Source organism: Hordeum vulgare, chromosome 1H (assembly GCF_904849725.1).
Source record: "Hordeum vulgare subsp. vulgare chromosome 1H, MorexV3_pseudomolecules_assembly, whole genome shotgun sequence".
NCBI lineage: Eukaryota > Viridiplantae > Streptophyta > Magnoliopsida > Poales > Poaceae > Hordeum > Hordeum vulgare.
The window spans coordinates 420,290,859-420,313,058 of record NC_058518.1 but is presented as its reverse complement, the minus strand read 5'-3'; the positions used below and the strand labels follow the sequence as shown (position 1 = coordinate 420,313,058).

At 47.7% G+C, this 22,200-nt stretch overlaps 1 pseudogene; it reads left to right on the top strand.

Annotated features, from left to right (window-relative positions):
* The first annotated feature begins 589 nt into the window (after positions 1–589).
* LOC123399980 lies at positions 590–1,653 on the top strand (annotated as a pseudogene).
* The last annotated feature ends 20,547 nt before the right edge of the window (positions 1,654–22,200 follow it).

The window sequence follows — 22,200 nt, the reverse complement described above, 5'->3', positions numbered from 1 at the left end:
GTTTGGGATTGAAGGCCCGACTCCCGTGTCGCTCCCGCGGGCGGCCCAGGAGCAAATCCTAACCGTCGTCGCCGGAACCACACCTCTGCACCATCCTCCCCTCGCCACCGCCGACGGGAGTCAACGGGCTAAGCCCGCGTGGCTCGATGGCGGCGGGGTACCCAGCCTCCTCTCGCACGGATCTGGGCAGCGCGAGCCGTTCCTCTGTGCGGAAGCTCGACCTCGAGCTGGCGCGGCGGCACAGGATGGCGGGCGCGCGGGGGCTTCCAGCGACGCGTCTTCGGGCGATGTGAGGAGGTGCGAGGGGTGCTTGTGGGGTGGGTGCTCATGGCGAGGACGCGTCGGGACGGTCGTGGCTTCGGAGGGACGAGGGTGGCGGCTTCGGGGTCTCCTGCCTGCAGCTGCTGCGGGGTCGTCGGATCTGACGAAGGAGGCGCATGGCGACCACGATGGGCGACCGGGCACGGGCGGGTTGCTGCGCTGGAGATGGCCGACGAGATCGCGTGGTGATTCGGGTTCTGCGAGGTGGATCTCCCAAGCGGATGATGGTCGGACACCGGGGTGGTGGCCCCGGATCTAATCTTCAGTGATGGCGGCCGTGATGGTTGTGTGGGCAGCGCCATGGCTGGAGCTCGGGGTGCATCAGATTCTACAGCTGTGTGTCCGTCCTCGGTCATGCCAGTAACGCTTGGTGCTAGCCGGTGGGTTGACTGTGGTTGTGGTACGGGGCGCCAGTTCTGACCTGACGTGGCCGGTTCTGCCTCCTGCGGTACCGGTATTTATGGCTCCGGGCTCTAGTGATGGGTGGTGGTTCAGGAGGGCGGTGGCTCACGCATGTTGGTTCGAGGGGAGACTTCTTTTGGTTGCTTGGGGTGAAAGCCTTGCTCTCGCCTCGGCTGGAGCCGACGACGGCGACGCTTGTCGACACCGCACACCTTCTTGGAGGCGTCTTCGTTTGAGGGCCTAAGACCTTTTCTCTTGCACTTAATGGGAAACCCATGTTCCAGGTTCCTGGAACGGACGATGGCAGCGCTCTGGTGTCGTGTTCCTTCTTGGAGACTTTGTTTTGGAGCGGTCTTGTCTTGCATAGGCCATCGGCTCGGCTGGTGCACGGCCTCGGGGCCAGCGTGGAAGTCGGAATGACGGTTCCGAACCTTGTATTCATGGAGGGATGTCGGCATTGGTTACATGGGTGACCGTGTCGTGGGTTAGCCTAGTGCATGACCTAGAGGTCGGTGTGGATGTGAGACATGAGGCTCCGAATTTGGTTGTGTGGTGTCGGCTTTGTTTGCTTGGATGATAAAGCTCGCGGCTAGCCTGGTGCGAGGCCTCGAGGTCGGCGTGTGTGGTCACCGTCTGTATGTCGGAGCGGCGGCTCCAGAGATAGATGTAGGGTTTCGGCTCTGGTTGCTTGGGCAGCAGAGCAAGTGGCTCACCTGTTGTGCGCCCTTGGGGTCGGCGTGGATGCCGGAGCGACAGCTTCGGGTTTGATTGCAGGGTATCGGCAGCGGGTTGCTCGGTTGACGGAGTCGATGGCTTGCCTGGTGCGCGACCTTGGGGTCGGCATGGGTTGTTGGTGTCCTCTTGGGGGTGTGTTGTAACGGTATATTCTCAGGTTTCTGCTAATTAACCGGGCAACTCTCTTCTATCTTAGTTAATGAATCGAGACCTAAGGGACCATCTTTCAAAAAAAAAACACCGGATCATCGATGGCTATCTGTTTATGCATCAACAATTCTTCTAAAGTTGAATCCTATGGTCAAATTATTGTCGTTTTATCCATGGCATTTGGATTCAACATCATGAATCGGTTCTCCTTGGCCATCTTTTCATGCATCAACAATTCTTCTCAAGTTGAATTCTATGTGTCTCCATCTCTTTCGTGCATGACGGGGTTGTACATTAGGGGTAGTCCTACGAACCTGAGTCCCTAGGCCTGTCGAAGACCCTACATGGACATTAGCGTCCCAAAAGTCACCTATGCGGCCATGGTTTCAATTGAACAAGTGTATGTCACTCGGCTCACATGACTTCACTCGGCTTACTTCATATCAGTCGGACGTCCCTCAACACTCATATCGCAGCAGGACATGGGCAACGAAGAGACTACAACGACCATGGACTTGAACTATCGCATGAAGTGCAGTGAAGATGCTCGTTACGAGTAACACCGGAGTTAGAGGTGTCGTTACTAGTAACTTCCGTAGTTATTAGCATTTACCCGCCCTTATAATGAAGGCATGTCGGTCGTAGCGCACTCTATATAAGCCACCACTGGGCTCCTAAGCAAGGGTTCAACATTTTGTAATATCTCATACTCTATAATCCAACACCAGCCTTCGAGGTTTGAGACGTAGGGTCGTTACCACTCCCGAGTGGGGCTAGAACACGTACATCCGAGTGTATCCTATGCGCCCTAGCTAGGCTTCGCCCCTCATTTGTACCCCTTGTACTATTGTCGGGATCATTCCCACGACAGTTGGCGCCCATCGTGGGGCTGCGCGTCTAGCAAATCCGACGCAGTAGGAGTTTTTACCTTTTCCATCAACATGATGACACTCGGCGAAGAGATCCCCTTCGGCTCCCTCAACTTTGTCATCGACAACTCAGCGTGGATGCAGGATGCGCCACTAGACACCGACGCCCTCCCTGCTCGAGGTACGTCACATTTCAGAACAGTCAATGGTTGCCCCCACGCCCCGCTGCAGTTCGTCACAAGCGCTTAGGGCGTTCACGGTTGCAGCGGTGGATCAAGCACACCATGTCCCACCAGGACATCTCGGGGTAGGTGGCTATGCTCAATTCCGATGAGCCCACCATCGGCCTTTTCCTGTCATCGAGTGAAGAATCACTCGGTGACTCTCACTGCAAAAGCAGTGGAGATGCCACTGAGGTCTTGATGGCCGACACGATTAGGGGAGGCGGCCCCGATTTTGCCGTGGAGAACTCTCCTGTGTGTGATGGTCGAGAGCGTCGCCACGGCAATGACAACCATCATGATTCGCAACCGCTCACAGAGCAGCAGCGGGAGGAACTTCGATGGAGGAGCGAACATGCTCTTCGCACCTCCATCATCGGGAACCCCCGGAAGAGATAGCGTAGGAGAATACACGTCAAGCCACTCTGGCCGAGCGCGAGCGTCTCGAGTGACTTCAGCAGTCACTCGACGCTCGGGCCGCAAGGGACCAGCCTGGCTCCAGTCGCAAGCCTGGCTCCAGTCGCAATCGACGGGAGCTGTTTCCAAACAACCGGCCACGCCATATCGTTGTGATGCGAACGCCTCTGCTAAATTTGGCCGCCGCCACTCTGATTGCTGATTCCATTCAGCTGAGTGAGTTTGCGGCCGGAGAAGGCATTCGGCAGATCTAGGCTCTGCCGAAGACTGTCATGTAGCAAAACTCTACGGTGTCGCAGTCATGACATCGTATCCATAGCAGGCCCGTCCAGGCGGACATGATGAAGTCGGCTCACAGCCCGCATGCACTTGGAAGGCATAAAAAATCTCCTCCTCTTCCGAGAGGCCCGCACGAAGATCGGCGACATGAACATCGAGTCCGTAGCAGAACACCTCCTCCGAGGAGTTGTTCACTCCGACACCAGCCCCATGACCGCAGGACAAAGCCCCAATCAACACAGGGGTTATGGGGACGACGGTTACCGGGCCCGTCAGTTCAACGCGAGGTCCATTATCACGAAGAACATGGTCGACCGATCGCGTGCAGGTTGTGGAGTATCTGGCCTCGAGTGTTTCGGTCGGCACATACGTGAAGCGGAAATCCCCTCCAATTACCAATTGGCCACGGGGATCGGCAAGTTCAATGGCAGATCCAAGCCAGAGACTTGGCTCGAGGATTACCGAGTGGCCGTCCAGATAGGCGGCGGTGATGACTTCATTGAGATGAAACATCTACCACTCATGCTCGAGGGATCAGTGAGGGCCTCGCTCAACCAGCTTCCCTCCATCAGTATCCACTGCTGGTGAGATTTAGCCCGAGCATTCATCAAAACATTCAAGGGCACTTACAAGCGTCCGGGCGGTTTAACCAAGCTACAACACTGTGTTCAAAAGAGCAACGAGACCCTCGGGAGTACATCCAGCGGTGGATGACGTTGCACAACACGGTGGAAAACATCACACAGCATCAGGTTGTGTGCGCTTTCAAAGCGGCCACTCGGTACAGGGAGCTCATCCTTAAGTTTGGCTGATCGGGGAATCTGTCCCACTGTCAGGCAATGGAGATCGTCAATCGATACGCGAATGGTGAAGAAGAAGACCGCCTCCGCAGCGGCAAAGGCCGAGCCAGCGAAGCCCCTCAGTCAGGCAACGTCGGGAATAAACATAAGCAAAAAGGTGACCCATCGGGCAAAGCTGAAGTAAGAGTTGTCCCAGGGCAGAGCCAAAGCAAGCCCAAGAAGAAAAATAAAGATTGTGCCGATAAGAAGAAGGTGTTGGAAATATGCCCTAGAGGAAATAATAAATTAGTTATTATTTTATTTCCTTGTACATGATAATCATTTATTATCCATGCTAGAATTGTATTGATTGGAAACTCAAATACATGCGTGGATACATAGACAACATAATGTCCCTAGTGAGCCTCTAAGGACTAGCTCGTTGATCAAATATGGTCAAGGTTTCCTAACCATAGACATGAGTAGTCATTTGATAACGGGGTCACATAAGGAGAATGAAGTGGTGGACTAGACCCAAACTATGAATTTAGCATATGATCATGTCAGTTTACTACTACTGTTTTCTGCATGTCAAGAATCTATTTCTATGACCATGAGATCACGCAACTCTTGGGCACCGGAGGAATGCCTTGTCTGTATCAAACGTCACAACGTAACTGGGTGACTACAAAGGTGCTCTACAGGTATCTCCGAAGGTGTCTGTTGTGTTGGCGTGAATCGAGACTCGGATTTTGTCACTCCGTATGACGGAGAGGTATCTCTGGGCCCAGTCGGTAATACAACATCACAAGAAGCTTGCAAGCAATGTGACTAAGTAGTTAGTCATGGGATCTTGTATTACGGAATGAGTAAAGAGACTTGCCGATCACAAGGTATAGAGATACCAACGATCGAATCTCGGGAAAGTAACATACGATGGACAAAGGGAACAACATACGGGATTGATTGAATCCTTGACATCGTGGTTCTACCGATAAAGATATGTAGGATCCAATACAGTCATCTAGTTCCCGCTATTGGTTATTGACCGAAGAGTGTCTCGGTCATGTCTGCATAGTTCTCGAACCCGCATGGTCTGCACACTTAAGGTTTGGTGAATGTTGTGGTTTTTTCACGGCAAATTTCATCGTGAAAGGACTTAGTGATGGAGCCATCGCACCTTGGTGGTGACTCAAAGGGGTTAAGCAAAATCGAGACTCGGGTTTACCGAGGTTCGGCCCCTCCGATGGAGATAAAAGCTTACGTTCTGCTTTGTGTGTATTTGATGGTGGAATCGATTACAAGGGTACGTAACTCGCCTGACCTAGCTCTCGATGGATTGTAACTTAACCTTTCTACCCTAGAGGCTCGCCTTCATATATAGGTCGAGGCCCTAGGTTTACAGGAGTTCGGGTCACATAATGAATCGTGACCCAATATATCTCTAACCCGCGGTGTCTCTCAAGAAAGGAAAACACCAAGCGAGACTTCCATTTGTTGGGTCTTGAGTCGCCCTCAGGGATGATGGGCTTAACTGGCCCTAAGGACGTTGAACACCTCACGCCTTGTGTGTTCTTGGGTCTTGAGTCACCTTGAACCTGACCCGGCCCAATATGGCGGGTCACCCAGCGAGTAATATCCCCAACATTAGGCCCCATATTGTCTTGAATTTATTCACGCCAAATCTTTACTCTTGACTATGGCGACTCATACGGGACCTCTGACTCAGCCTTTTTGCTCTACAAGTGACAAGCCGTCAATCTCTCTGCTTCGCCCAAATCCCAGATTACTCATAGGTGACATCACCTACCCCGTTATTTCAGGGATCCGGTGACGTTATCCCAACGGATCTTTTTCGATTTTATCCTGTCATCCCGAAAATACAGGCACCATCATTGCCGATTTTTAATGTCGTCCAGCTTTGGCCTGGGGTCTTTAAATAGCCGCAGGGGAGGGGTCCTTTTCTTTAGCCTACACTGTCGCCCTTCTTCTTCTTCCTCGAGCTGGTGCCGCAAGTGCTCCGCCGCCACAGTGCTCCACCGCCATAGTGCTCCCTCTTCGGATCTTCCGCTCCTGGATCGTTCGGGCTTGGCTCTCGGTGCTGATCTTCAACAAGACCGCCTTCCGCCAACGTCTGCACTCATCAGGTAAGTCGCCTCTCCTTCTTTGGATCTAGTTTACCCATCATCTTAGTTCCTAGGGCAGAGCAGTAGTTCTTCAATCCTCCGTAGGCTGTGCCATTAATCCTTGTAGGTTTCATTTCGAATCCGTAGCTTAGTAAAAACCGCAGTAGATGCGTTTGGTAATGACAGTAGATATGTCTCTATTTCCCATGGCTTCATAAGATCCCCTCATGGATTGTGCGGTGCTTCCGCGTCCTTAGTATTCTTAGGACCCACGGAGTATATTGCTATATTTCTTTGTTTAGGGCACCCATAGATCCATATTTCCTGGCACCGTGTGGGAAACATATTTTCCTATTATCCAGGAAATTGACTAAGGAAAACTTTGAAAAGCAATTCGTCCTTAGGCCATGGCGAGTCACAACTGTTGTCTAGACGCCTCTCACACTACGGCGAATCAAGATTTTCGTCCAGATATCCCCCCAGTTGTGGCGAGTCATAGTTTCTGTTTAAATGCCTTCCAGGCCGCGGCGAGTCACCATTTCTGTTTAGATGCCGCCTGAACCACTCGTTTGGCGAGTTAATATTTCCTCAGGTCCTTACGACCCGCCCATCGCTTTTATGCAGATTTTTGCTTCTGCGCCTTTGCGACCATGGGTCACATTTGCAAGTGCATTTGGTTGCTGTGAGAGGTTAGCGACAAGGTCCTTGAAGATTTTGTCAAAGTGGGAACCCTAGCTCCGCAGGAAACAGTCGGTTGGCGAGCCGCCTTAGGAGAACAACGTCCGCAACCCGCCGATGGGGAGGTTGTGGTTTTTACTGACCATATTGAGCGGGGCTTCACACCGCCCGGCTCGAAATTCTTCAGAGACGTACTGCATTTCTTCAAACTCAATCCTCAGAATTTAGGCCCGAACTCGATCACGAACCTTTGCCAGTTCCAAGTGTTCTGCGAATCTTACTTGCAGATGGAGCCTACCGTCCTTATGTTCAGGAAATTCTTTTATTTGAACTGCCAAACCGAATTCGCCGACGGCCCCTGCCTAGAACTTGGCGGGGTAAACATCCAGAGATGACGAGAATGCGGGTTCCCGGGTGCCGCTCTCCCTAGCCACCCTAAAGGCTGGGGGAAGACTTGGTTCTACTGTTGTGACACTTCTCCGGCTTCCGAGAATCCTCTACCAGGCTTCAGGTAGGAACGTCTACCCATGGATTTTGAGCCGCCCGAGAAGCTAACTGATGAGGAAGAAGCTTCGCTCGCCCTGTCTTCGCCAAACTCAGGGCTTTGACCGCCAATGGCCTTATTGGAATTGACTTGATTTGCTGTTGGGTGGAGTGGCGAATAATGCCTCTGAGCCGCCGGGACGACTTAATGTGTGAATATGACGACAACTTAAACCATCTGCAATGATTCTACAACGTCATGCTTGCGGAGGAAGATATCGTCAACATTGTAAAGAAACAATGTGGGGAGCTAATTAAGAATTCCTCCAAGATTGGCTTAAAGCCGTTCTGTGTCTCCAACCCAGCTCCAGAGATAAACAACTTGACTCGCGTGTCTTGTTCTCTTTATCATTTTGAGCTTGATTTCTGACCCGGCCTCCAATCATGTTAACCAGAAGAACTCGTCTTTCTGGAAACGAAGATCTAAAACTGTTGCCAAAAAGATGGCAACTAAAGCCGCCCCAAAGAAGAAGAAAGCCAAGGGAAAATCCGCCACCAAAGAATCATCTGTTGTGGGCAAATCTCGCGCCACTGAGGAGCACTCAGAGGTAAATGCTTCTTGCCTTTTTATTCTACCTCAGTCCACACTTAAGTGTTGCCATTTTCTGTTTATAGGATGATGACATGGAGAGCCAAGATGAAGACATCGAGGTAATTTCCATTTCTTCCGACTCAAATTCTTCCCCTCCCAGACCAACAAGGCGAGTCTGTAGGAAAGTTCCCCTTTCTCACCCAGATGCTCATCTGGATCCCAATTTCCTTTTGAAGAAGGCGAGTTTCACACCAAAACACCATACTCGAATCCATTCTGGCGATGTCTTGTCCGGGCTACCTGAGAAGACAGCTGGTCGCAAACGAGAAAGTGAGGTGTGTGTTATACTAAATGCTCTTTCTTATGCGGCCAATTATTTATGATTTACACAATCTTTGGAATCTTATGCCCAATGGGTTTCACCTCCTTCATCTGGCGACTCGGCTGCTTCGGCTCTTCCCCCTTTAATCCGCCTTCAGGGGTGAGTTCATTTGCTAACATGTTCTTTGGTCGCCAATGTTTCTATTTTAACATAATTGCCATCCTTTGTAGGGATCAAGTGAAGAAGAGGAAAACTGGCGAGTCGTCATCCATTCTCAAAGCGGCTGAGACAATTGGAATGAGTGCTTCCATCCCGAAGGCTGAAGATGAGCCGGCTGATACTTATGCCGAAGCTCCTCACAACTTCCCTGATATCCAGGATGAACCGCCAAGCCCGCAGAAGGAAACAACTGAACATCCCAATCCGCCAAGCTCTCAAAAGGCGATTGAAGACGTGATGCCTGATCCAGATCCAGTCTTCATCATTGGAACAAGTTACTCCAAACCTGCATCCGCAGTATTGACCAAGCATGTGCCCAAGGATGTCCCAATTCTTGTAGAGAAGGGCATGACAACTTGAAGCTTCCCAACTTTAAGAAGCTGGAATTTGATGAATTATACTTTGGCTTTGTGAGTCGCCTGGAGACGAGTCATGAAATGGAGAAGAGCTTGGTTAATATGATGAGAAGAAAACATGAGGCATGATACCTGTTATCCTCCTTTACATATACTCCCATTATCCCTCCAAAGGTCGAGTCATCTATGACGAATCGAGCTTTGTAGAAATCTTCAACCTGTAGCCCCCAAGTGCCGGGTCATCTTCTTGAAGATGAGTCGGGTCTTTGGTTTGTATTATGAAGAAAGCTTCAACCTGTAGCCCCCAAGGGCCGGGTCATCTTTTTTAAAGATGAGCCGGGTCTTTAGCTTATATTAGAAGAAAAGCTTCAACCTGTAGCCCCCAAGGGTCGGGTCATCTTTTTTAAAGATGAGTCCGGTCTTTAGCATATATTAGAAGAAAAGCTTCAACATGTAGCCCCCAAGGGTCGGGTCATCTTTTTTAAAGATGAGTCGTGTCTTTAGCATATATTAGAAGAAAAGCTTCAACCTGTAGCCCCCAAGGGCCGGGTCATCTTTTTTAAAGATGAGCCGGGTCTTGCTTTAAGGTATTACCTTGGAAAAAATGAATCATACATTAGCCCCCAAGTGTCAGGGATATTGCTTGCAATGTGCATGAAACTTATTATGACCTGGTGTTCGCAGGAATCGTTGACTCAGGCCGACTCAACCATGGCCGGCCTGAGGCAAAATCTAGCGGAGCAGCAAGACGCTCGGGCTAAGTTTGAAGAGAAACTCCGGCTTGCACTGGTTGATATGGAGAAGATGAAGGCGGAACACAAAGAGCTTGAAATCAAGGCCAAAAATGAGCGAGCCGCCTTGCTGAAAAGGGCGGAGCAAGCCGAGGAGCAGATGAAGGTCGCCGTGTAGGAACTGTTCGGGTTAAAACTTCATATCTCAAAAATGGCCAATGATGTGTTTGGTAAGTGTCCGCCACTATCTTTACTTCCAAAGTCGTGTTGTAAGACATTCTGGTGACTTATGATCGTGTATCTTTACTACAGGTCCTCGAGCCGCCCATCTTCATGATGATTGTGTATTGGAACCGAAGGCAATATATACCTTGACAGAGCAAATGTACACTGGCGGTGTGATGACCATGAAGGCTATTATGGGCGACAAAGAGCCCATAAAGTCAATCAAATATATGCTGGGATGTTTGTCCAAGTTGCCACCCCAAATAGAAGAGCTAAAAAGCCCAGCCGCCCGAAAAGGAGTACTGACCACCCTGAGCTGGTGCTTGGCTTATGCTCCAGAACTTAAGCCGGAGGAAGTAACTGGGGGATTTCTAGAGTACAAAGATGACGGGTCAGAGTTCACTGAAGAAGATTACCATCGTTGTTTGAAGGAATCTCGCTTCGCGGCGACTCAACTGGCAGCTAGTCTAGACTTAACCAAGTATCAGGCGGCTTATGATGAGCACAACAAGCGAGTTACTTCCCCCTCGTATGAAATCACCGTTTTGATTCCGCGACGCCGTAAGCATCCTTTCGACTCTGATGCCGACCCATCCACCATCTTGACCGACGAGGCCGAGTTCCATGCCTTAACCAATTGCAATTGGAAAATGGGCGACTTACAGATGCAAGACGGCGAAAGCTCGATGCAGGATAATCCGGAGGCGGCTTGATCGAGGAATTACTTGAAGATCACCCGTGGAGATCAGTTTAGAAAAATCCAATGTCGGGTTATGTAACTTTTGATGGCCTTCTGAGACATGTAATAGGTTAGAGATGAAAACAGTATTGTGATATACATGTACCTTTGCTGACTCAGAAGTCTCACACTTTTGTTAATATGAGTTGCCTTACTAGGCGTCTTTGCCATGTCTTTGACGAATAATTAATCCCCCTGTTGTCAGAGAAGAAATAATAAGCCGGCTCAGTGAGACGCGGCGGTTTAGGATGAGTTTTTTCAAAAATCGTAACTATGCCACAAAGATACTTTGTAGTCATAAAGGTTGCCGGCTCAATGAGTCACGGCAGGGTAGGACAAGCTTGCAAGGCTCTAGTGCTACCCCAGAGAGGCTTTTGCAACAGCCTGAGTTGTTTAGACCGGCTGATCAGGCACGAGTGAAGCTTCAGTGAAGCAGGTTCAGTGAACCCATGGTTCTTCTATTTTCCATATGCCGGCTCCCGCAGGCACCCTTGATGTTTTAACCAAGGCAAGTTCAGTGTTCAGAAGTGGATTGACTCGCCAAGAGTACATGGGACCATAGGGCGAGTCGCCTAACACACTGTCCAGTATAACCATTGTAATGCGTTAATTTTTCGCTAGCCAAGAGGGTATTCAGGCTGAACTCAGTGAGTAGAAGCCCCCAAGTGACCTATGATTAGGGAAAAGTTGGACATAGGATTGAAGAAGCGTTTACGCTCTTACTGCAAAACGACTTGGGAACTAGTAGCCCCCAAGTAAGCCGGCTTGATTCTCAAAACCATATAAGGCGCCCATGTTTGAACGGTGCAACGTGGCAACATTGGTCCTCTTTGGCTTACCAGTATCCAGTTTTGAAATAAGTGCAGCATGGCGACTTATGCTCTTTGATACTGATAGCATCCATGCTTGGACGACTTGTGAAACAATAAAGACTCGTGCTCTCAAGAAGCTGAAACGGCAGAGACCCCGAAGTTCGTGGGCGCCGGCTTTATTGCTATATATATATATATATATACATATATATATATATATACATATATATATATACATATATATATATATATATATATATAGAAAGAGAGTACAGTGACTAAACTATGTACAATGATAAGGAGCCAATGACTCTAAGTGTAATAAGGCCGCAAGTGGGAAATGTCCCAAGGCCAGGTCGTTTCAACCTCTGTTGTTGGCTTATCTGGATGAAGATCCACCAGGTAGTAGGAACCATTATGAAGACTCTTGCTGATGACAAACGTCCCTTCCCATGGGGGGGATAACTTATGCATACCAGTATGATCTTGAATCGAACGGAGCACTAAGTCGCCCTCCTGAAAAACCCGACTTCTGACTCGGCGGCTATGATAGCGTCACAAGTCTTGTTGGTAAATCACCGATCGTGCCGCTGCCAAGTCACGCTCTTCCTCCAAAGCATCCAGCGAATCTTGACGCGCCAGTTCATTGTCCTCCACAACATAAGCGGCGACTTGCGATGAGTCGTGCCTGATGTCACTGGGTAAAACCGCCTCAGCTGTGTAGACCAAGAAAAAGGGCGTGTAACCAATGGATCTGTTAGGGGTAGTCCTTACGCTCCACAAAACGGAAGGGAGCTCTTAAACCCAACAACCCGGGGTACGTTCCAGAGGAACCATAAGTCGGGGCTTGATCCCACGCAGGATTTCTTGATTCGCCCGTTCCGCATGTCCATTGGATTGGGATGCGCAACCGCAGAGACATCAAGTCGGATATGCTCTTTCTCACAAAATTCTTGCGCGGCACCTTTGGATAAATTAGTACCATTATCAGTGATGATACTATGAGGATACCCGAAGCGAAAAAACAACTTCTTTAGGAACTTGACGGCCGTATCTGCATCGCAACTGTTGACCGGCTCAGCTTCAACCCACATGGTAAATTTATCAACCGCCACTAGTAGGTGAATCTTTTTGTTGGAAGACATCCTGAAGGGACCAACCATGTCAAGCCCCCAGACCGCAAACGGCCATGTGATTGGGATCATCCGTAATTCCTGAGCCGACACATGCATCTGACGCCCAAATTTCTGACACCCATCACATCTGCGCATTATGTCCTCGGCATCTGCGTGAGCCGTTAACCTGTAAAATCCATGCCTAAAGGATTTGGACACCAGAGAGCGTGACCCGGCGTGATGACCACAGTCGCCAGCGTGGATCTCATTAAGGATAGCACGTCCTTCTTCAGACGAGACACACCTTTGAAACATTCCATAAGTGCTTCATTTGTGCAACTCGCCCTTGTGTATAACCATGGACTTGCACCGCAGGACAATTTGGCGGGCTAGCAAATCATCAGTAGGTAACTCGCCTCGTGCCAAGAACGCCATGTACGGGATCGCCCAATCCGAGTAGCACGAAGAGCCGCCACAAGTTGAGATTCCGGGTCAGGGACTGCTATATCCTCTTCAGAAGGAAATTTCACCGATGGGTTATGCAACAGATCCAAAAAGACATTGGCAGGAACTGGCTTACGCTGTGACCCGAGTTGTGAAAGAGCATCAGCTGCTTCATTGATCCGCCGTTTGATATGATCAACTTGATAACCATGAAAGTGACCCGCCACGTGTGATACAACACATTTGTAAGCCGCCATCAAAGGATCCCTGGAATCCCATGTACCGGAAACTTGTTGTGCCACCAGATCCGAGTCACCCAGGCACGTAACTTGGCTCAGGTTCATCTCTTTGGCAATCCTAAGCCCATGGAGCAAAGCTTCGTACTCTGCTACATTGTTAGTACATGGAAACATGAGCTGGAGGACGTAGCAGAACTTGTCACCTTGCGGTGAAGTTAGCACCACGCCAGCCCCCGAGCCTTCCAGTCGCCTAGACCCGTCAAAATGCATAGTCCAATATGTGTGATCAGGTTTGTCTTCTGGGATTTGCAGCTCGGTCCAATCGTTGGTGAAATCCACTAAGGCCTGAGATTTGATGGTCGTGCGGGGCATATACTTCACATGGTGAGGACCAAGTTCGATAGCTCACTTAGCAATCCGCCCGGTTGCTTTACGGTTTTGTATGATGTCGCCAAGTGGCGTCGAACTGACCACCGTGATCGGGTGCTCCTGGAAATAGTGCTTCAGCTTCTGAATTTCCATGAAGATCCCGAAAACCATCTTTTGCTAGTGTGGATAACGCTGTTTGGACAGGGTTAAGACCTCGCTAACAAAATATACTAGCCTTTGGACGGGGTACTCTTTTCCTTCTTCTTTGCGTTCGACAACCACCGCCATGCTTACTGCTTTAGAGTTAGCAGCAATGTACAGGAGCATCGGCTCTTTGTCAGTCAGAGCGGCCAAAACGGGCGGCTCAGCCAATTGTCTCTTCAGGGTCTCAAAGGCTTCGTTAGCCTCATCCGTCCACACAAATCGGTCTGTTTTCTTGAGCAGCTGATAAAGGGGGATGGCCTTCTCCCCAAGGCGACTTATGAAACGACTCATAGCCGCAATACGACCCACCATCCGCTGGACCTGGTTGATATTGACCAGCTTGCCAAGTGAGGTAATCGCCTTGATCTTGTCCGGGTTAGCCTCAATGCCTCGCTCTGATACCAAGAAGCCCAATAACTTCCCCGCAGGGACACCAAAGACACACTTAGCCGGGTTAAGCTTCATCTGATACACGTGCAAATTGTCAAATGTCTCCTTGAGATCCTCTAGGAGCGACTCTTTCTTCTCGTATTTCACCACTATGTCGTCAACATAGGCATGAACGTTACACCCAACCTAGTTGTGTAGGCAATTCTGGATACAGCGCTGATAAGTCGCCCCCTCACTCTTGAGTCCAAATGGCATAGATACATAGCAGGAAGCCCCAAAAGGAGTTATGAAGGACGTCTTCTCCTGATCCTCCAAAGCCATCTTGATTTGGTGATAACCTGAGTATGCATCCATGAAACACAGCCGCTCGCAACCCGTCGTAGAGTCAATGATTTGATCGATACAGGGGAGGGCAAAATGATCTTTCGTGGAGGCCTTGTTGAGGTCTGTGTAGTCAATGCACATACGAAAGGTGCCATTCTTCTTAAGGACCAAAACCGGATTGGCCAGCCACTCTGGGTGAAAAACCTCCACAATGAACCCAACAACCAAGAGCCGGGCTACTTCTTCTCCAATTGCTTTACGCCTTTCCTCGTCGAAGCGACGAAGGTATTGCCGAACCGGCTTCATATTGGGATCTATATTAAGATGGTGCTCAGCGAACTCTCTCGGTACACCTGACATGTCAGAAGGTTTCCATGCAAAGATGTCCCGATTCTCGCGGATGAATTCGATGAGCGGACTTTCCTATTGGGATCAAGACCCGTCCCAATAGTGAAGTACTTGGAAGAGTCGTTGATGTCAGCTGTGCTTCCCCGGCAATGGCGCCAGAAAAATGCTGATGTCAGCTGTGCTTCCCCGGCAATGGCGCCAGAAAAGTGCTGATCCTGCAATCTCTAGTGTTAGCTAGACGAATGCTTATGACAACGAACCTTCTCCTGCAACGGCACCAGAAGAATGTTGCTAGCACTCCTCGGCAATGAAACTGGAAGAATGTTGTTGATGGACCAACAACGCGTGGGTTCACAGCAGTTTTCGAGGGTAGAGTATTCGACCCAATTTGTTGTTTTACCAGTCGGGAGGTGAGAGTATACTCTCAAGTATTAGCAGCTGAACTTGTCAGATTCAACCACACCTGAAAGATTAGTATCTGCAAGCACAGTAGTAACAGCAAAGTAGCGAGTAACGACAGTGTAACGAGCAATAGCAGCGGCAAGGAACAACAGTAGTGACAGCAGTAGCAAGTAGCAACAGTAGCAAGCGACAGTAGTAGCAACAGTAGCAGCAGAGCAAGACAAGTAACAGCAATAGCAACAGTAGTAGCAGCAACAGAGCAAAACAAGTAACAACAGTAGCAACAGTAGTAGCAACAGCAGAGCAAGACAAGTAACAGCAGTAGCAATAGAAGGACAAACTCGTAGGCAATGGGTCGGTGATTTGTTTGAATGATATTCATCATGCAATAGCTATAACACGGAGAGATAAGTGGCTAGCTCCCGTTCGTCAATGTGATGTACGCATGCATTCCGAGTGTCGTCATACGTGCTTAGGGCAAAGAACTTGCATGACATCTATTGTCCATCCCTCCCGTGGCAGCGGGGTCCAAAAGGAAACTACGGGATATTAAGGTTCTCCTTTTAATAAAGAACCGGACCAACGCATTAGCACTTGGTGAACACATGAACTCCTCAAACTATGGTCATCACCGGGAGTGGTTCCGGTTATTGTCACTCCGGGGTTGCCGGATCATAATACATAGTAGGTAACTACAACTTGCAAGATCGTATCTAAAACACACATATATTGGTGACAACATAATAATTTCAGATCTAAAATCATGGCACTCGGGCCCTAGTGACAAGCATTAAGCATGGCAAAGTAGTAGCAACATCAATCTCAGAACATAGTGGATACTAGGGATCAATCCCCATCAAAACTAACTCGATTACATGATATATCTCATCCTACTCATCACCGCCCAACGAGCCTACGAATAGATTACTCATGAACGACGAAGAGCTTCATGGAATTGGAGAGGGAGGAAGGTTGATGATGATGATGGCGACGATTTCCCCTCTCCGGAGCCCAAGACGGACTCCAGATCTGCCCTCCAGATGAAGAACAGGAGGTGGCGACGCCTCCGTATCGAAAACGCGACGAAAACTTCTCTCTTTATTTTTTCTCGGACGAAAGGCAACTTATAGAGCTGGAGTTGGGGGCGGCAGGTGCCTGTGGGCTCCACAAGCCTGCCCACCGCCACCAGGGGGGTGGTTTCAGAGTAGGGGCTTGTGGCCCATTGACCCACCCCCTGAGGTGGAACTTGGCGCAAATATTTTTGATATTTTCCAAAACTGCTCCCCGTAAATTTTTAGGACGTTTGGAGAACTTTGATTTCTGCACAAAAATAACACCAAGGCAATTCTGCTGAAAACAGCGTCAGTCCAGGTTAGTTCCATTCAAATCATGCAAATTATAGTCCAAAACAAGGGCAAAAGAGTTTGGAAAAGTAGATACGATGGAGACGTATCAATTCCCCCAAGCTTAAAACCTTCCTTGTCCTCAAGCAACTCAGTTGACAAACTGAGAGAGAAAGAAAAACTTTGACAAACTCTGTTTGATCTTGTTGTTGCAACTATGTCTAACTCATAACCAGAATTTCAGCAAGATCACAAGTTAACCACATAAGCAAATGACACAAAGGTCTCACGGTAAACTAATATCAATGGCATAATCAGCTAACGAGCAACATGAATAGGTGGTATCTCGCTAGCTCTTTCTAAGACCGCAAAACATAAATGCGGAGCACTTTCAAAGATCAAGGGCTGACTAAACATTGTAGTTCATAGCAACGAAGATCCAGTCATAGTCATACTCAATATCAATCAAAAGCAAAGCATAAAAATGACAGAGGTGCTCTCTAATTGGTGCTTAAATAAGAAGAGGATGACTCAACAGCAAAATAAATAGACAGGCCCTTCGCAGAGGGGAGCATTGATTTGTAGAGGTGCCAGAGCTCAAGCTTTGAAAACAGAGATAATAATTTTGGGTGGCATGCTTTCATTGTCAACGCAATGACCAAGAGTTCTCAATATCTTCCATGCTACTCATGCTATAGGCGGTTCCCAAACAGAAAAGTAAAGTTTTAACTCCCCCACCACCAATCAATCACACTCCACGGCTAGCCGAATCCTCGGGTACCGTCCATACTAACATCAATCTAGGGGGAGTCTTGTTTTACAGTTATGTTTTCGATTTAAGCGTGGAACTGGGCATCCCAAATACTGGCCCCTTTCTCGTGAATGACTATGAATAAACACATGTCGAGGATAACACTCCTAGCATGGAAGATACCAATAGCCCTCTGTCACCACATGAGCGGTTCAGGCATGCAAAACAGATTATTTCTTGAAGGTTTAGAGAGTGGCACATGCAAATTTACTTGGAACGGCAGGTAGATACCGCAAATAGGTAGGTATGGTGGACTCTCATGGAAAAACTTTTGGGTTTATGGAAGTGGATGCACAAGCAGTATTCCCATTTAGTACAAGTGAAGGCTAGCAAAAGACTGGGAAGCGACCAACCAGAGAGCGACAACAGTCATCAAGATGCAATGAGTTTGACTAACATTGAATGCAAGCATGAACAGGATATAAATCACCATGAACACGAACATCACAGAGGCTATGTTGATTTTATTTCAACTACATGCATGAACATGCTCCAAGTCAAGCCACTTGAAACATTCAAAGGAGAATACCATCCTATCATACTACATCATATTCATCTCAAAATCTATGTTGGCAATCAAGACAAGCCATTATAAGCTCTCAGCTAAATAAGCATGGCATCAGAAACTATGATCTCTAAGTTGTCATTGCAAACATGGTTCTCTCACAACAAAGCTAAATCTGGGTCGACAAGCTAGTCATATTTACAAAAACAAAATAGATAGAGTTCATACCAGCTTTTCAGTCTCAGTCACTTCATCATATATCATCATTGTTGCCTTTCATTTGCACGATCGAACGATGAAAACGATAATAAGTGCATTGGACTAAGCTGAATCTGCAGGCAAACACAAAGGAGAAGACAAAATAATATGGCTCTTTGAAAGCTAAACAGGTAAGCATGTAAGAACCATTAAGCAATGTAACCAATATCTTCTACCTTGACACAAAGGAAAAGAAAGCTATTTACACGGGAAAGCTCCCAACAAGCAAAAGAAGAAAGAAAAATCTTTTCGGATTTTCTCAAAAGGACACAAAACAAGAAAACAAGAAAACGAAAAGAAACTAGCATGGATAATACAGTGGCAAAGTGTAAACACAGGCTAACAAAGTGAAAGCATAAGCATGAATGTAAAGTCGGTGAGAACACGTACTCCCCCAAGCTTAGGCTTTTGGCCTAACTTGGTCTACTCCCATGGATGATCCTGGCGAAACCCAAAGTCATAATGGGTGTTATACGGGAGTGCTGCAGCCACTGCCTGAATAGCTGCCTCACGAAGTCGAGCAGTCGTCGCCTCCCTCTCTTACTCCTCAGGCTCTCATATGGTTATGTAATATCTTCGTTTAACCTGAGAGTCAAAGAAAGCAGGAGCATGAAGGGTAATATGGAAAACACGCTGTCGGTTAAATATCAAGCAGTATAGGAGGGATCCATGATCTCTCTCAAGGAACTGGTAGCGTGTTAGAGCAACACGATCAAGGTAGGCTGTACGGAGAGGAGGGTCTTCTGGACGTATGGATACCCCAAGAAATTTTGCCAAGCGTGTAGCATAAACTCCACCAAAGAAATCCCCCTCACTGCATCTTTATTCAGCCTCCTTGCTATAATGGCTCCCATATTGAAGCTCCTGTCACCTGTTACTGCGCTCTTAAGGATACTAAGGTCGGAAGCGCATAGGTGACAATGTGCACCCTTGCCGTTAATGCACCTACGTATGAAGAGGGCAAGGTAGTGCAAGGGAGGGAAATGAATGCTTCCTATGGTGGCTTGCGTGATATCTCTGGTTTCTCCAACAGTTATACTAGAGACAAAGTCTCTTACCAAAGACTTAGGAGGATCATTAACACTACCCCCATCGGGTATCTTGAAAATCCTATTGAAATCCCCCAGATCCACGGTATAGGATTTATCGTACAGATCAAACAGTATGGATGATTCACGGCCAGCTAAAAATTTAAATCTACGCATGAAAGAGGCAGTGAGCATAGCATACTGTTCACATTTATCTGAGAGGAATTCTTCTAACCCGGCATTGCGAACAAGTGCATAACACTCATCCTTGAAGCCTACTTCGGTCATGAACTCATCGGAAGGCCATTCACATGGTTGCACCGGCGCGTCCCTTAGTTGAAAAGGTTCGGGCTCCCGAAAAGAGAGATGGGGACCCTTCTTACTTGAGGAACCACCATGAAACTTCCTCCTGAACATAATTTCATTTTGCTGAAATTTTTGAAGTTCAAGAGAAAAGTGAATAAATACCCACCACACCTTGTAGCAACTACTCCTACTAGTGCCTAGAGACCGTATCACGCGCTAAAACTACTTGGGACCAACTAAAATCAACATTTCTAGCTCAAGAACAGGGTCACCAAGGTAGCAAGAATTCGCAAAGGATAAAGCACTAGAGCAAAAACTAATTGGACCAATGGAGGAGTCACTTACCAAGGAGTAATTTCCCCAAAACGGTTCGGAGAATGGTGCTTTGAGCAAGGAGATCAAAAATCACAGCCAAATGAGCAAGAACACGGGTTTGAGCTGCGAAACAATTTTTTCTGGAGGTGGAAGAAGAGGCTAGGAGCTGGAATGAGTGGAGGGGGTGCCTGTGGGCCCCACAAGCTTGCACCCCGCCACCAGGGGGGCAGGTGGCGGTGGGGGGCTTGTGGCCCACTGGTCAGGCCCCCTGACCAGCTCTGAGGCCCAGAAATTTTCAAAAATTCCAGAAAAAATCATACTAAATTTCCAGGACCATCGGAGAACTTTTATTTTCGAGGTCTTTTTCTCCGGGACGTTAAAACAGAAAACAGGGAAAACTAAACTAATTCTATGATTTTTCTTCTAAGCAACAGAAAAGGAAAACTCAAAACAGAGGTATGTGACTCTTTGATTCATCCGACTCATGGTCATCGAAAGAAATCCGTCAATGGGGTTGATCAAGTCCTTATGACAAAACTTTCTCGAATCGCAAGAGAGAACGGAGAATTTTCGAATAGCCACTAAGTCACCTCAATGGGGATATGTATCTCCCCAACAAGCAAATCATACTTCATCTTGACACGAGGAATAGGGCATTCAAAGCTCCCAATGAGAATCAATGAAGTCTTTTCGATAGCATTGATGCAATGTACTGGATATCGTTTCTTCGGAAAGTGTACTGTGTGCTCATTACCGTTGACATGGAAAGTGACATTGCCTTTGTTGCAATCTATAACAGCCCCTGCGGTGTTTAAAAAGGGTCTTCCGAGGATGATAGCCATGGCATCGTCCTCGGGAATATCCAAGATAACAAAGTCTGTTAAGATAGTGGTGTTAGCAACCACAACAGGCACATCCTCGCAAACGCCGATAGGGAAAGCAGTTGATTTGTCGGCCATTTGCAGAGAAATTTCAGTGGGCGTCAACTTATCCAATTCAAGTCTACGATAAAGAGAGAGCGGCATAACACTAACACCGGCTCCAAGGTCACATAAGGCAGTTCTTACGTAGTTTCCTTTAATGGAGCAAGGTATAGTGGGCACTCCGGTATCACCAAGTTTCTTAGGAGTTCCACCTTTGAAAGTATAGTTGGCAAGCATGGTGGAGATCTCAAGATATGGTATCTTCCGTTTATTAGTCATGATATCTTTCATGTACTTGGCATACGGAGACATCTTGAGCATATCAGTTAACCGCATCTGCAAAAAGACGGGTCTTATAATCTCAACGAAGCGCTCAAAATCCTCATCATCCTTTTTCTTGGATGGCTTAGGAGGAAAAGGCATAGGTCTCTGAACCCATGGATGTCTTTCTTTACCATGCTTCCTAGAAGTGAAGTCATTCTTGTCGTACTTCTTAGGTTGTGGATTATTAGGATTAACCGTAGGTTCAATCTCCACATCCTCGTCATTGCTAGGTTGAGCATTATTATGAACATCAATGTCCATATTGTCCCAGGTTCATGTTCATCACCAGATTGTGTTTCTGCATCAGACGCAGAAATATCATTAGGTTCTTCAGGTGTGACAGTATTTGGTGAACTGGTGTGCAGGTTTCTATCACCCTTCTTCTTCTCCTTAGGATGACTGGGTGTATCAGCATTGATTCCTTGAGAATCTTGATCAATTGTCTTAGGATGACCTTCAGGATACAAAGGTTCCTGAGTCATTTTGCCTCCTCTAGTAATGACTCTGACAGAGTTGTCATTTAATTCATTGAGCAGGTCATTCTGAGCTTTAAGTACTTGTTCTACCTGAGTAGTAATCATAGAGGCATGTTTACTCAGAAGCTTCGGAGCATTGACATTTCTGTCTACACAAGCACTTAAATGACTAAGCATACGAGCACTTTGTTCCAAATGTCTGCTAACATAATCATTGAAACTCTGTAGTTTGGCAACAAAGTTGTCAAATTCATCAAAGCATAGGCTAGCAGGTTTATCAAAAGGATTATTACTCTCATCAAACCTACGCAGAGAATTCACTTCCACTACCTGTATCGGGTTATCGAGACCATGGATCTCTTCCATAGGTGGTAGATTTTTGACATCTTCAGCTCTAATGCCTTTCTCTTGCATAGATTTCTTGGCTTCCTGCATATCTTCGGGACTGAGGAATAGAATACCTCTTTTCTTAGGAGTTGGCTTAGGAGGTGGTTCGGGAATAGTCCAAGCATTATCGTTGATCAAGAGGTGATTCAGTAGAGTCTCAACTTGTTCTACAGTTCGTTCCCTAAAAACACAACCGGCACAACTATGTAGGTGGTCTCTAGAGGCATCGGTAA